The following is a 12,500-nucleotide window of genomic DNA, read 5'->3' as shown; positions in this document are numbered from 1 at the left end:
GCCGACATGACCCACCCTTCCTGGTTAACTGTATCGCCTTGATTTGCCTGCAGCATTCTTCTTCTTCTTCTTCAGCGTTCCAGAAATTCTGGTGACGTGTGAGCTCGTCAGTTTGCCCATTTGGGTTCCCCAAACTATACTCTGAGAGCATAGTCAGCTTCACTCCGCTTTCGTTGAGTAGGCATGCTGGGTATTTGTGTGTTTCCATAACCCACCGAACTCCGACATGGATTAATTACAGGATCTTTTCCGTGCGCACTTGGTCTTGTGCTTGCGTGTACACACGAAGGGGGTTAAGTCACCAGCAGGTCTGCACATAAGTTGACCTGGAAGATCGGAAAAATCTCCACTCTTAACCCACCAGGCGGCAGCGACCGGGATTCGAACTCACGACCTCCCGATTAAGAGGCCGATGTCTTACCACCACGCCACTGCGCCCGTCTGTATCGCCTTGATTTGCCTGCAGCATTCAAGCTCCGTCACCCCATACCTCGATCGGCTGTTTTCGGAGTCTTGAAAGTCCACGACCAGCGTAATCGGTTCCCAATCAAAGACCTGTCATTGGCAGTTCTGTGATTGCGAAGGATCGCGCGCCAAAATTGCTACTTCTATTGGCCGAGCACCTTCGGAGACAACTCGTCCATTATTCAGAAAAGAATCGTTTTTCGGAGGGAAGGTTAATGACTTTCACCATTCTAGTAGTTAATTACAAGGGACTGACGGTTGAAAGAAATATTAGAGAAAGGAGAGATATTGCGACAAAAAGGAAAGGAGTGCTAAGATACATATGCCTACTATATTCATTAGCTGGTTTGCTTGTTAGTTTTGATTAACGCCGTCCACCTGCGTGTTTGCTTCTGTGTTGCTTTTCCGAAATAATGTATTTGTTTTTGAATAATCTATTTTACGAACCTTTTCATTGTCTGAATTACAGACAGAACTTTCTGTGTAACTAGTGCACTTTGGTCAAGGGTTTGGCAACGCCTTCTGAGTTTAGGGTCTCTTCTTGTGTGTTTCTCAAGAAGCCTCAGCCTGAGCCGGAAACAAATGTATCCGTGGCTTACACCACGGGGGCGTTTAGAGACCGAACACAGACGTACCGTGATTGCTCTGGACCACGCAATAGTCTCACCCAAGCCCCCCTAACGCTCCCAGTAAAGAACATGTCCTGTCACCTTAACATTTGCACAAACGTCGAGAGAAACCAAAATCAATGCTGGCATTTTCTATCGTCTGTACTCAGACACTCTCGTGCGTGCGCTCTCATGGGGCACGGGGGATTTAGCGGGACAATATCAGGGACACTCTGTTTCAGGGCACAGGAGAGAGAGAGAGAGAGCGACAGCTAGAGGAAGACAGGCTGAGGGGGACCCTTTTAATATAGGCTTGGTTACAAATCCGCAATTTGCCCAGCTAGCTGTCGCAGCACGCAAAACGATGACGGAGAGGCTGAGAGGCGGAACAGCTGCTGTGACGATATGTGACCCTCCACCACGATATGAGTCGCATGTCACCTTTGCATGATTTTCATATGTTTACAGTTTTTTATGGTATATCCAGTGGTGAAAACCGTTTCAGAAAAGAGCAAAAATGTTTGAGTTATAAGCCTGTGACTAAGGTGACCCAGACACTCCCCGGACCTCGCGCAGAACCGCGCGAGGTGACATGCGACTCATTTCGTGGTGGAGGGTCACATATATTGGTAAAGTAGAGGGGGGGGGGGGTGTGGGTTGTGGTAGGGGGAGTGGGAGGATGTGGGGGCTGTATAGGATGTGCACGTATGACAAAGACAGAGAAACGACCGCATATATGTTGACGGGAGTGTTGGGGAGGGGGCAGGGGGGGGGGGGAGGGAGGGAGGGAGGGGATTAGGTTTGTCAGGGGAAATGGATAAAGGGTGCCCGGGTAGCTCAGGTGGTAGAGCACTGGACTTGTGATCGAGAGGTCGCTGGTTCGAATCCGGGCCGGGACGGACACGGGTCAACTTTATGTGCAGACCCAGAGACGGTATCCATCTCCCACCCCCGTGTCACCACAATGGCACGTTAAAGATCTTGGTCATTCTACCATAAGTGCAGATGGCTGATACCACCTAAACACGCACACATCAAAAGCCGTGAGGGCGTAAAACTCGAATCGTATAAACCAATTCATGTCCAATATAGGCAATTAAGACCTGACGGACAATAAGCCCCTTACAATTTACTTTTTTTTTTTTTAGAGACAGTAAAACGCCGTTTGTTTCTCAGCCGGTAACAGAAGAAACGAGACATACCCGGGTTAGTTGTAAGTTGTGTTATTACCCTTACACTTCTTACAGTCAAATCATTTCAAAGCAAACGAAATAATAAGGTAGGATGTCAACTTGAGAAATGTAAATGTTCATTTCTTATTCGGGAGGAACAGGAACGCGGTCAAAAAGACACAAACAGAAGGACCGTCAATCAGACTGACAGACAGACAGACAACTTGATAAACTGAAAGACACTGACTGGCATTTCCTACAGCACTCTGTATGTCATGGATCTTCCTCCGTCTCTCTCTCTCTCTCTCTCTCTCTCTCTCTCTCTCTCTTCCTCTCTCTCTCTCTCTCTCTTCCTCTCTCTCTTCCTCTCTCTCTCTCTCCCTCTCTTCCTCTATCTCTTTCTCTCTCTCTCTTCCTCTCTCTTCCTCTCTCTCTCTCTCTCTTCCTCTCTCTCTCTTCCTCTCTCTCTTCCTCTCTCTCTCTCTATCCCCCTCTCTCTCTTCCTCTCTCTCTCTCTTCATCTCTCTCTCTTCCTCTCTCTCTCTTCCTCTCTCTCTCTTCCTCTCTCTCTTCCTCTCTCTCTCTCTCCCTCTCTCTTCCTCTCTCTCTTCCTCTCTCTCTATTCCTCTCTTCCTCTCTCTCTCTTCCTCTCTCTCTCTTCCTCTCTCTCTCTCTCTTCCTCTCTCTCTTCCTCTCTCTCTCTCTCCCTCTCTCTCTTCCTCTCTCTCTTCCTCTCTCTCTATTCCTCTCTCTTCCTCTCTCTCTCTCTTCCTCTCTCTCTCTTCCTTTCTCTCTCTTCCTCTCTCTCTTCCTCTCTCTCTCTCTCTCCCTCTCTCTCTCTCTCTTCCCCCCCCCCTCTCTCTCTCTCTCTCTCTCTCTCTCTCTCTCTCTCTCTCTCTCTCTCTCTCTCTCTCTCTCTCTCTCTCTCTCTCTCTCTCTCTCTCTAAAGCAATATACCGACAGAAGGACTCTGGAAATGTTCCACCATGCTCATGTAATGCCTCACATTAATTATGTTTCGACGCTCTGGGATGGCAGCAGTGATGTCCACTTGAAAACGTTAGACTCTCTCTATCGTCGCTCGGCCAAACTCATCGTAAAGGATAATGCCTCAACAGATATGAAATTAAAAATGCTTAACTTTCTTCCACTGGAAAAGCATCTCAAGTTAAACAAAGCCATTTTCATGCATAAATTGTATCACGGTAAAGTGCCGATTTACATTACATCATTATTTAATAAAGCTACCCACAGATATGGGTCGGTCAACCTGATCCCACCAATTCCACGAATTGACCTGTATAAGACCAGTCTTGCTTTTTCGGGTACTTCAGTTTGGAATTCACTTCCATCATCCTTTAAGCACCTAAAGTCATTAAAAAGTTTAAAAAAATGTGTAAAGAACCACTTAATGTCTGAGTAGTTTAACGCCTTTTGACTTACCAAACTTAGTATTACGTCAAAAATATGCTGTGCATTGTATATTCTGAACATATTTTTGTTACTCTATTGCTACATGTTCGATTGCCACCAGCTTGTATTTATAATTACCTGCATAGTATGCATTTGATTTTATGAATAACCACATATGTATGCTCTTCATGCCTCATCTTTATCATCATCATCATCATTATCATCATCATTATCGTCATCATCATCATCATCGTCATCTTTATTATCACGTTTTCCGACCTCCTTTTGTTGGTTAACTTTTTAACTTTTTAATTTTTAATTTTTTTTAATTATATAATTGTGTGTCTATGCGTCCCAAGGACAGATTGTAAGAAAAGGCGTAGCCTTAAATCTAAATCCTTGTAAAATAAAGTTCAATTCAATTCAATTCAATTCTCTCTCTCTCTCTCTCTCTCTCTTCATCTCTCTCTCGCTCTCGCTCTCTCACGCTCTCTCTCTCTCTCTCTCTCTCTCTCTCTCTCTCTCTCTCTCTCTCCCCCCTCCCCGACAAATCAAATCAATAACTGCTTCAGGTCTAACTTGTACCTAATTAATCTAAAGCACAGCGCGACAGCTTTCCGGATACAGAAACAATGCGCCACGTGACTAGCGCCTTCCATGGCGTCCAAGTCCGGAGAGTCTCCTTCCGGTGGTCATTAGGTTGTTTCAAATCAGAAAGTTCGTGAGACGCAAACAGAATGCCCTTATTCGCACCTCACGCTCGTGTACGTACTAGGGGGGAGGGGGGGAGGGGGGGCGGGCGTCTCCAAAACTGACAACATTGATGAAGTATGGAGTTATGCAGACTTCGCAGTGACTTTTGTCTGTGTAACTTCCCAAAGCTTGGGATCTGTGAACACAGGAGACTTAGCGGCGTCAGGCAATGCAGTCTATACTAACGTTGCATATGCCAGCGTTGTTTCTGTGCTAATTAATTAGTGTTGTTGGTTTGTTTATGAATCCACCAGATTATACACACAATTCGTTGTGGCTTAAAAAGTCGACCGATCCCAAACCGAATATATACTGAGTTATATTTTCCTCGCTGGTAGACTTAGAGAACCCAATAATGGAACATGTTCTCAGAGCATGCACTTCTCCATCTTTAATCCTCATGTCTTGTTTATGCTGCTCCTACCGTTCAGCTACAGGTTGTAAAAAACCCACAAAGACACAACAACAACAAACATATTAAAACAACACAAATCATAACAATCAGAAGCAGCCACGTTTACTAATAGATGCACTTAGACGTTTACAGGTTACAGTCAGGGGGACTTTCCCTTGCACCCACTGGTTTTTGACGTGGTTTGGTGTGCCCATTAGTACTTTGAGAGTTACTGTTGTGTTTGATGACCTTCCAAGTGCTTCCAAATTAATCCAACTTCAGGACGTATATTTATACCTTCGCTCAGTCAGGATCCAAGGTCAGTTTCGTTTAAAAGGTTAGGGCCATTTTCTTCTTCCATCAAGTAGGTAAAAGCCGTCCCATGTGCAACAGTTTTCTGTATGTTTTTATATTATTTTGTTTTTGTTTCTTGCAGGCACTCGCAACAGCCAAACCATGCTGAAGTTCAGAGTGATAAGACCATTTTCATCTTCCATCAAGTAGGTAAAAGCCGTCCCTTGTGCAACAGTTTTCTGTATTTTGTTGTTTTGCTTTTGTTTTTGCAGGCACTAGCAACAAACCATGCTGAAGTCCAACATGAAGTCGAGCTATGAATCGGCCATTATCTCAAAGTGGCAACCCCAACCTTCTGCTTCGTCAGAAATCTTGGGCTGCCAAATCAGCGTGTAATGGCGAGATTCCCTAATAGTGCAAGGCAACAAGTGCTGGGCGCTTTGAATACACGGACAGTGCACCTTGCCGATGAGGAGAAAAAGGAGGCAACCATTACCTTGCAGTCAGTTATACCTTGCAGTCAGTTATACCTTGCAGTCAGTTATACTTTCCAGTCAGTTATACCTTGCAGTCAGTCACACCTTGCAGTCAGTTAAACCTTGCTGTCAGTTATACCTTGCAGGTAGTTATACATTGCAGTCCGTTATACCTTCCAGTCAGTTATACCTTGCAGTCAGTTATACCTTGCAGTCAGTTATATCTTGCAGTCAGTTATACCTTGCAGTCATGCAGTCATTTATATGTTCCAGTCAGTTATATCTTGCAGTCAGTTATATCTTGCAGTCAGTTATATCTTGCAGTCAGTTATACCTTGCAGTCAGTTATATCTTGAGGTCAGTTATACCTTGCAGTCAGTTATATCTTGAAGTCAGTTATACCTTGCAGTCAGTTATATCTTGAAGTCAGTTATACCTTGCAGTCAGTTATATCTTCAAGTCAGTTATATCTTGCAGGTAAGGTGAGTCAAGTTCTTCACCGACAGCCGCAGTGTGTGAGGGGACAGATAGAGGAGAAAAGAGGAACCGAGAAGCAATTAACAGACTACATCAAGGTTTATTTGACCATCGTTGAATGGTCAGGTTGACGGGCGCAGTGGCATAGTGGTAAGACATCGACCTCCTAATCAATCAAAAGGCCGTGAGTCCGAATCCCGGCCGCGGCCGCCTGGTGGGTTAAGGGTGGAGATTGTTTCCGATCTCCCAGGTCAACTTATGTGCAGACCTGCTAGTGCCTTATCCCCCTTCGTGTGTACACGCAAGCACAAGACCAAGTGCGCACGGAAAAGATCCTGTAATCCATATCAGAGTACGGTGGGTTAAAGAAACACAAAAACACCCAGGATGCTTCCCCCGAACGCGGCGTATGGCTGCCTAAATGGCGGGGTAAAAACGGTCATACACGTAAAAATCCACTCGTACAAAAACACGAGTGAACATGGGAGTTTCAGCCTATGAACGCGGAAGAAGAAGAAGAAGAAGAAGAAGAAGAAGAAGAAGAAGAAGAAGTTTATTTCCAGTGTTTACAACGTGAATATCAGCAACAACACTGAGGTATTGATCTCTACAATTCGTGGTAATCCGACTGTGCATGCAACCAACCCTCACGAAAAATAAACATTACACGTGACAATTGTAGGTTACATATCCTGCTATAATGCACGGTAAACCGTCAATGATGCGGAGCAGTTGTCAGCGGGTTTCTGCGGTAAACGAAACACTGCAAATTCGCAAGACTTCCAGATATTTTATTTTATCTGTGACGCACATTGAATGCACACATCTGCACAACTAGTCCAATCCTGATTTAGCCTCGCCTTACACTCACACATTTTGCACTTCACTAATTAAGCGAGTGGTGTTTACTAGTAGGGGGTATGCACCAAATGAACAAAAAGCAGCGGTGGAGCTTTCTGACACGCAACCCTAGAGATCTAAATTGTAATTTGCCATTTTTGTGCGAGTTCTTTGCCAAACGGACGCGAAGCTGAACATATTTTCCCACCGTATGCATGAGCACGCATGAGGTGTGTAATTAAATGAACCGGTGGAACAGGTGTGTGCGTTAAGCAGCAGCCAACACACGATAAAACATTCGTTCTTACCTGGATTCAGGGCCACACACGCGCACAAATGGTATTCACTCTTGACGGAAAGCACACGCTCTCTCTCTCTCTCTCTCTCTCTCTCTCTCTCTCTCTCTCTCTCTCTCTCTCTCTCTCTCTCTCTCTCTCTCTCTCTCTCTCTCTCTCTCTCTCTCACACACACACACACACACACACACTTCACTCTTGACGGAAAGCACACGCTCTCTCTCTCTCTCTCTCTCTCTCTCTCTCTCTCTCTCTCTCTCTCTCTCTCTCTCTCTCTCTCTCTCTCTCTCTCTCTCTCTCACACACACACACACACACTTCACTCTTGACGGAAAGCACACGCTCTCTCTCTCTCTCTCTCTCTCTCTCTCTCTCTCTCTCTCTCTCTCTCTCTCTCTCTCTCTCTCTCTCTCTCTCTCTCTCTCTCTCTCTCTCACACACACACACACACACACTTCACTCTTGACGGAAAGCACACTCTCTCTCTCTCTCTCTCTCTCTCTCTCTCTCTCTCTCTCTCTCTCTCTCTCTCTCTCTCTCTCAATCTCTCTCTCTCCGTCTCTCTCTCTCTCTCTCTCTCTCTCTCTCTCTCTCTCTCTCACACACACACACACACACACTTCACTCTTGACGGAAAGCACACGCTCTCTCTCTCTCTCTCTCTCTCTCTCTCTCTCTCTCTCTCTCTCTCTCTCTCTCACACACACACACACACACACACACACACACACACACACTCACTCGCTCACTCACACACACACTCTCACACTCACACCCACACACACGCACACACACACACACGCACACACACAGTATCTCATCCGTCTTACCGCAACCTCCTTTTCCTCTCCCCCCCCCCCACCCCAAAACACACACACGCACCACCCTTAACCTGCTTTATGTGACACTAACGACTGTGGAAGAATAACGCTACAGGTGAGTCAGACACTGCTCGTCTGCCACTGGAATCAGAAGGAGAAAGACTTATTTTGAAAGTAGTCCCAGAAAATAGACGGCTGGAAAGCCAAATCCGTTCATCTTGTCTCGTAGATCTTGCTTACTGTTGCGTCTAACGAGTCTATTCGTGTGAACGACAGTATTGGTGTCTTGTGTGAAAAACGTGTGTTTAATGAGTTTTACTCTCTCTGTCGGTCTGTCTGTCTCTCTCTCTCGTATACACGCACACACATAGGCACACACAAACGAACGCACGTACGTAGGCACACACAAACGAACGCACGTACGTAGGCACACACACACACACATACACACACGCACACACACACCCACATACACACACACACACACACACACACACTCTCTCTCTCTCTGTCTCTCTTATTACACACACACACACACACACACACGCACACACACACACACACACAAAGATATATTATGGTTTTCTCAAGAGGTCTTCACAAACCACAAACAGAGCAGTGATCTTAAGAGTTAAGACATAGTTTCTGTACCTCGACGACAAAGATGATTATGTCAAAAAGAAGCGAGTTCTGCAACAATGCCAGACAATCCCTGGAGAGCAAAAAAACCACAACCTCAAGTCACCTGTAAACCTGTCCAAAACACACTTTGCGCGCGTTTCACGGTGGAAGGATGATAAACGCACAGCAATGGGGCTTTGAAGAGGTCGGCTGTAAGGTGGATATCAAGCTGTCTAGACCAAGGCCCTCCCTCTTTGACAAAAAACGCTGGAACATCAGGAATTTGCCCAATCTGCGCAAACCGTTTGAAGAACCCAGAAACACCTTTACCTTTCTGCCTTTGAAGATCTAGATGCAGCTATCTTGAAATGGCCCACTCAGCTGAAGGTTATTTACGCACGTCATAATTCCGTCACCTCTCTACGCTGCACTAGTAAAAGGGCTCCTTATATCAAGGAAAATGTTGAAGGGGAAACAAACAAACAAAAAAGAAAAATTGGGGAAGGGGGGGGGGGGATGTCACGTACTGGCACCTATATTTTTGCCTGGGTCAGTCATCTTTGGCATACAGTCCCCTACGATACCTAAATGCACACATGTACGTGTCTTGTTTCAGTACCGATGCAATTATGCTGCCTCTGACGTTTTGTAAAACTTGTTCAGGAAAAATCTTCATAACAATGCAATAGATCGTCTTCATGCTGGCACCTATATTTTAACATGACCTGGGTCAAAGTCATCTTGCGCATAAAGCTCCCTGCTATAACTAAAGTGTGTGTGCGTTTCTTGTTCAGTGCCGGTGCAACTTTAACCACCCCCCCCTCCTCCTTCAGTAAGACTTTGCTTAACTTCCGCCTGCTTAAAGTCAAACAATTAACACAAAGGAATACAATGCTGCAGTGCATACCCAAAACTATAGGAACATGAAAATCATCCCAGACATTGCACAACACCTGTGCATTGAGAAATGATGGAAGAGGAGACGTTGACACAACAAGAACCATAATATCATAAGAAACGTCTACCAAAACTAATTACATTCGCCGCAGACCGTAAAACAGCAACTTGCTGCAACTGGGCTGGATCGGGCTTTCAAGTTCACCCGCACTTAATGTCGGAGCAGGGGGAGATAACTCACGAAGGACGGGAAGACAACCCACTTGCCCTTGACAGGATGGAAGGTCACCGGAAGCAGACCTCGACTGACTTACGGCAGTTGCACGCTCTTTGGTCTCGTACATTCTCAGGGCCGCAGACAGCTCACACGTGAACTCAGGTATCGGTTCTGACTCCGAGAAGGGACTTCAAATAGAGAGGAAATGGAAAATCGTCTGCCAGAAGGTCGTTCTGCTAGAATGTGTTCCTATTTCGTGTATAGCCCAACTCAGAGTACATTCTGATGTAAAGCTGTATTATGCCGCCCCTGCCAATTTTTGTTAAACTTGCTCAGGACAAATCTCCATAACAGTGTTTACGCCATAGATCTTCTTCGTGGGCGTGTTCTATCGACCGTGCCTCCGTCTGTTCTTTGAAGCTGGTTGATTGCATCAAGACAGCAGACTCGAAGTGGGACGAAAAGTGCCACATGAACAAAGCAAATTGCCTTTGTTAAATCCAACGCTTCCCAGATGCAAACAGTGATGTGTCAGGGAATCCAAACCGCAGACGGCCATCAGGGAACTGGGAGGCAAGTAGGCGTGGATGTTGAAACGTTGCCTAACAATAAGTGACATTCGAGGAGGCTTTTTTTGTCTTAGATTCCCTGGGTCTCAAGCAATCTACATAATCAGAAACAGCAGTTCTCACAAGATTAAAACCAAGCGGTTTTTGCATTGCAAAATGTTCGCTTCAGACAAAGTGCTCAGGCGTCTCATTAAGCAACAAGGAGTAAGCGGTATCTAATCTCTCATTTTCTGTCGGGTCCCAGCATTAAAACTGACACTATTCCCGAAACTATCGGCTGCAGGAGAACAATCATTTATCAGTTGGAGCCAAGTGCTCAACGTCAGGCTAAATTACTGTTGTCTTACAATCTCAAGAATGGTTGAATATTACGAACATAGAACCAGAAATTGTGGACATGTGTTGTCTCAAGTAAATAGTTCGGAAGCAATGTCAAAGGGACCTGAACACTTCTAGCTGATGCTGAAACTATGAAGACAAAGAAGGAACACGCAGACATGAAATACAGTTTACGGCACGTTTCCAACCTTCGTGGAAAATGAAATAAAAAGTGACACGCACGTTAAAGCTTATTGAAAGCTGCTTCATTTGTTGTGGTCCCCCAGGCTCAACTCTGCACAGCTTCAAAATGCAGAAGGAAGATTCAGATGTCCAGATCCTTCAAAAACAGCGATAGAGGCATGCATTATGCGTGTACACACTAACAATATTGCCATCAGTTATAAAAAGACATCCGTCAGTCAGTTTTTTTCCAGGGACAAACTCCATCCTGCAAAAAATACCCAGCGCCAATATGGTCACACACACACACACACACACACACACACACACTCTCTCTCTCTCTCTCTCCTCTCTCTCTCTCTCTCCCTCTCTCTCTCTCCCCTATTTCACGGCAGGGGGGGGGGGACATAATAACATTAACTATTTTTAAACATTCTATTCTTGGGTTTATCTTCGTGGTGGCAAGAAGGGTCGGGTTAGATGCGGGAGTTTCCTCAATATAACTCTCCCCTATCAGCGTTTCTGCTTCCATACTGTGTCCTAACATGGCTTCTGAAAATGCTCAAAGCAGAATAGAAAGAAGACCTTCAGTCATAAACGGGAACACACGCGGCTTGTCAATAAAAGGTCGCCCCTGGTGGTAAAGCCTTTTCAAACTCAAGAGAATAACTCGTGAGTGTCCAATTAACGCCACGGCTGGTGCGCCCAGGATTTCTTTGAGGTCTAATTTATATTCTCCACACTTGTTATTTTTGTTTCGTCTTTAATATTTCCGACGACGCCCACGGCGGATCTCCTTTTAGAAATTAATTTAGACAAATATGTTGACGTTAGCGAATTGTTTGAGTTTTTTGTTTGTGCATAGTGTATGTTACATAACGGCTATTTCTGGTGTGAACGTCTTAACGTAACAGTATCTTCTAAATTCTGCCCTTTCCAATATTTGTCTTCTCCAAACGAATCGCGATAGTGATTGATGTGAGAATTTAGACAAACAACCAACCAACTTTCTTTATTTATTTGGTGTTTAACGTCGTTTTCAACCGTTCAAGGTTATATCGCGACGGGGAAAGGGGGGGGGGGGGGGGACGGGGGATGGGATAGAGCCACTTGTTAATTGTTTCTTGTTCACAAAAGCACTAATCAAAAAATTGCTCCAGGGGCTTGCAACGTAGTACAATATATTACCTTACTGGGAGAATGCAAGTTTCCAGTACAAAGGACTTAACATTTCTTACATACTGCTTTACTAAAATCTTTACAAACATTGACTATATTCTATACAAGAAACACTTAACAAGGGTAAAAGGAGAAACAGAATCCGTTAGTCGCCTCTTACGACATGCTGGGGAGCATCGGGTAAATTCTTCCCCCTAACCCGCGGGGGGTAACCAACCAACCAACCAACCAAACAAACAAACAAACAAACAAACAAAACCAAAGGGCAAGAATGGTAGGTTATTGGAACGATTGATTTATGACAAAACAAAACGTGTTGTTATCCGTACAAAATAATGAACCAAGAAGTAGAGATTAATGAACAGACTTGGCGTCTGAACCCAATTGGTGAGTATCCAGCAAATCCAGCGTCTCCCACTAAGCTAAAACAAAGGCTGCCTGGCCAGCAGAGAAAGGTCACCGTACTGACGTTGGTCACGAGGATGATTATCCATCAAATCCAAGACC

At 45.0% G+C, this 12,500-nt stretch overlaps 1 protein-coding gene across 1 annotated transcript in view; it reads right to left on the bottom strand.

Moving 5' to 3' along the window:
• The window catches only part of LOC138966690 (GTP-binding protein GEM-like), a 58,359-nt gene that overhangs the window by 22,112 nt on the left and 23,747 nt on the right, over positions 1 to 12,500 (bottom strand). The window lies entirely within an intron of this gene.

Source organism: Littorina saxatilis, linkage group LG1, assembly GCF_037325665.1.
Source record: "Littorina saxatilis isolate snail1 linkage group LG1, US_GU_Lsax_2.0, whole genome shotgun sequence".
NCBI classification, from domain to species: Eukaryota; Metazoa; Mollusca; class Gastropoda; order Littorinimorpha; family Littorinidae; genus Littorina; species Littorina saxatilis.
Note: the sequence above shows the minus strand (reverse complement) of the source record. Positions and strands in the feature narration are given on the sequence as shown.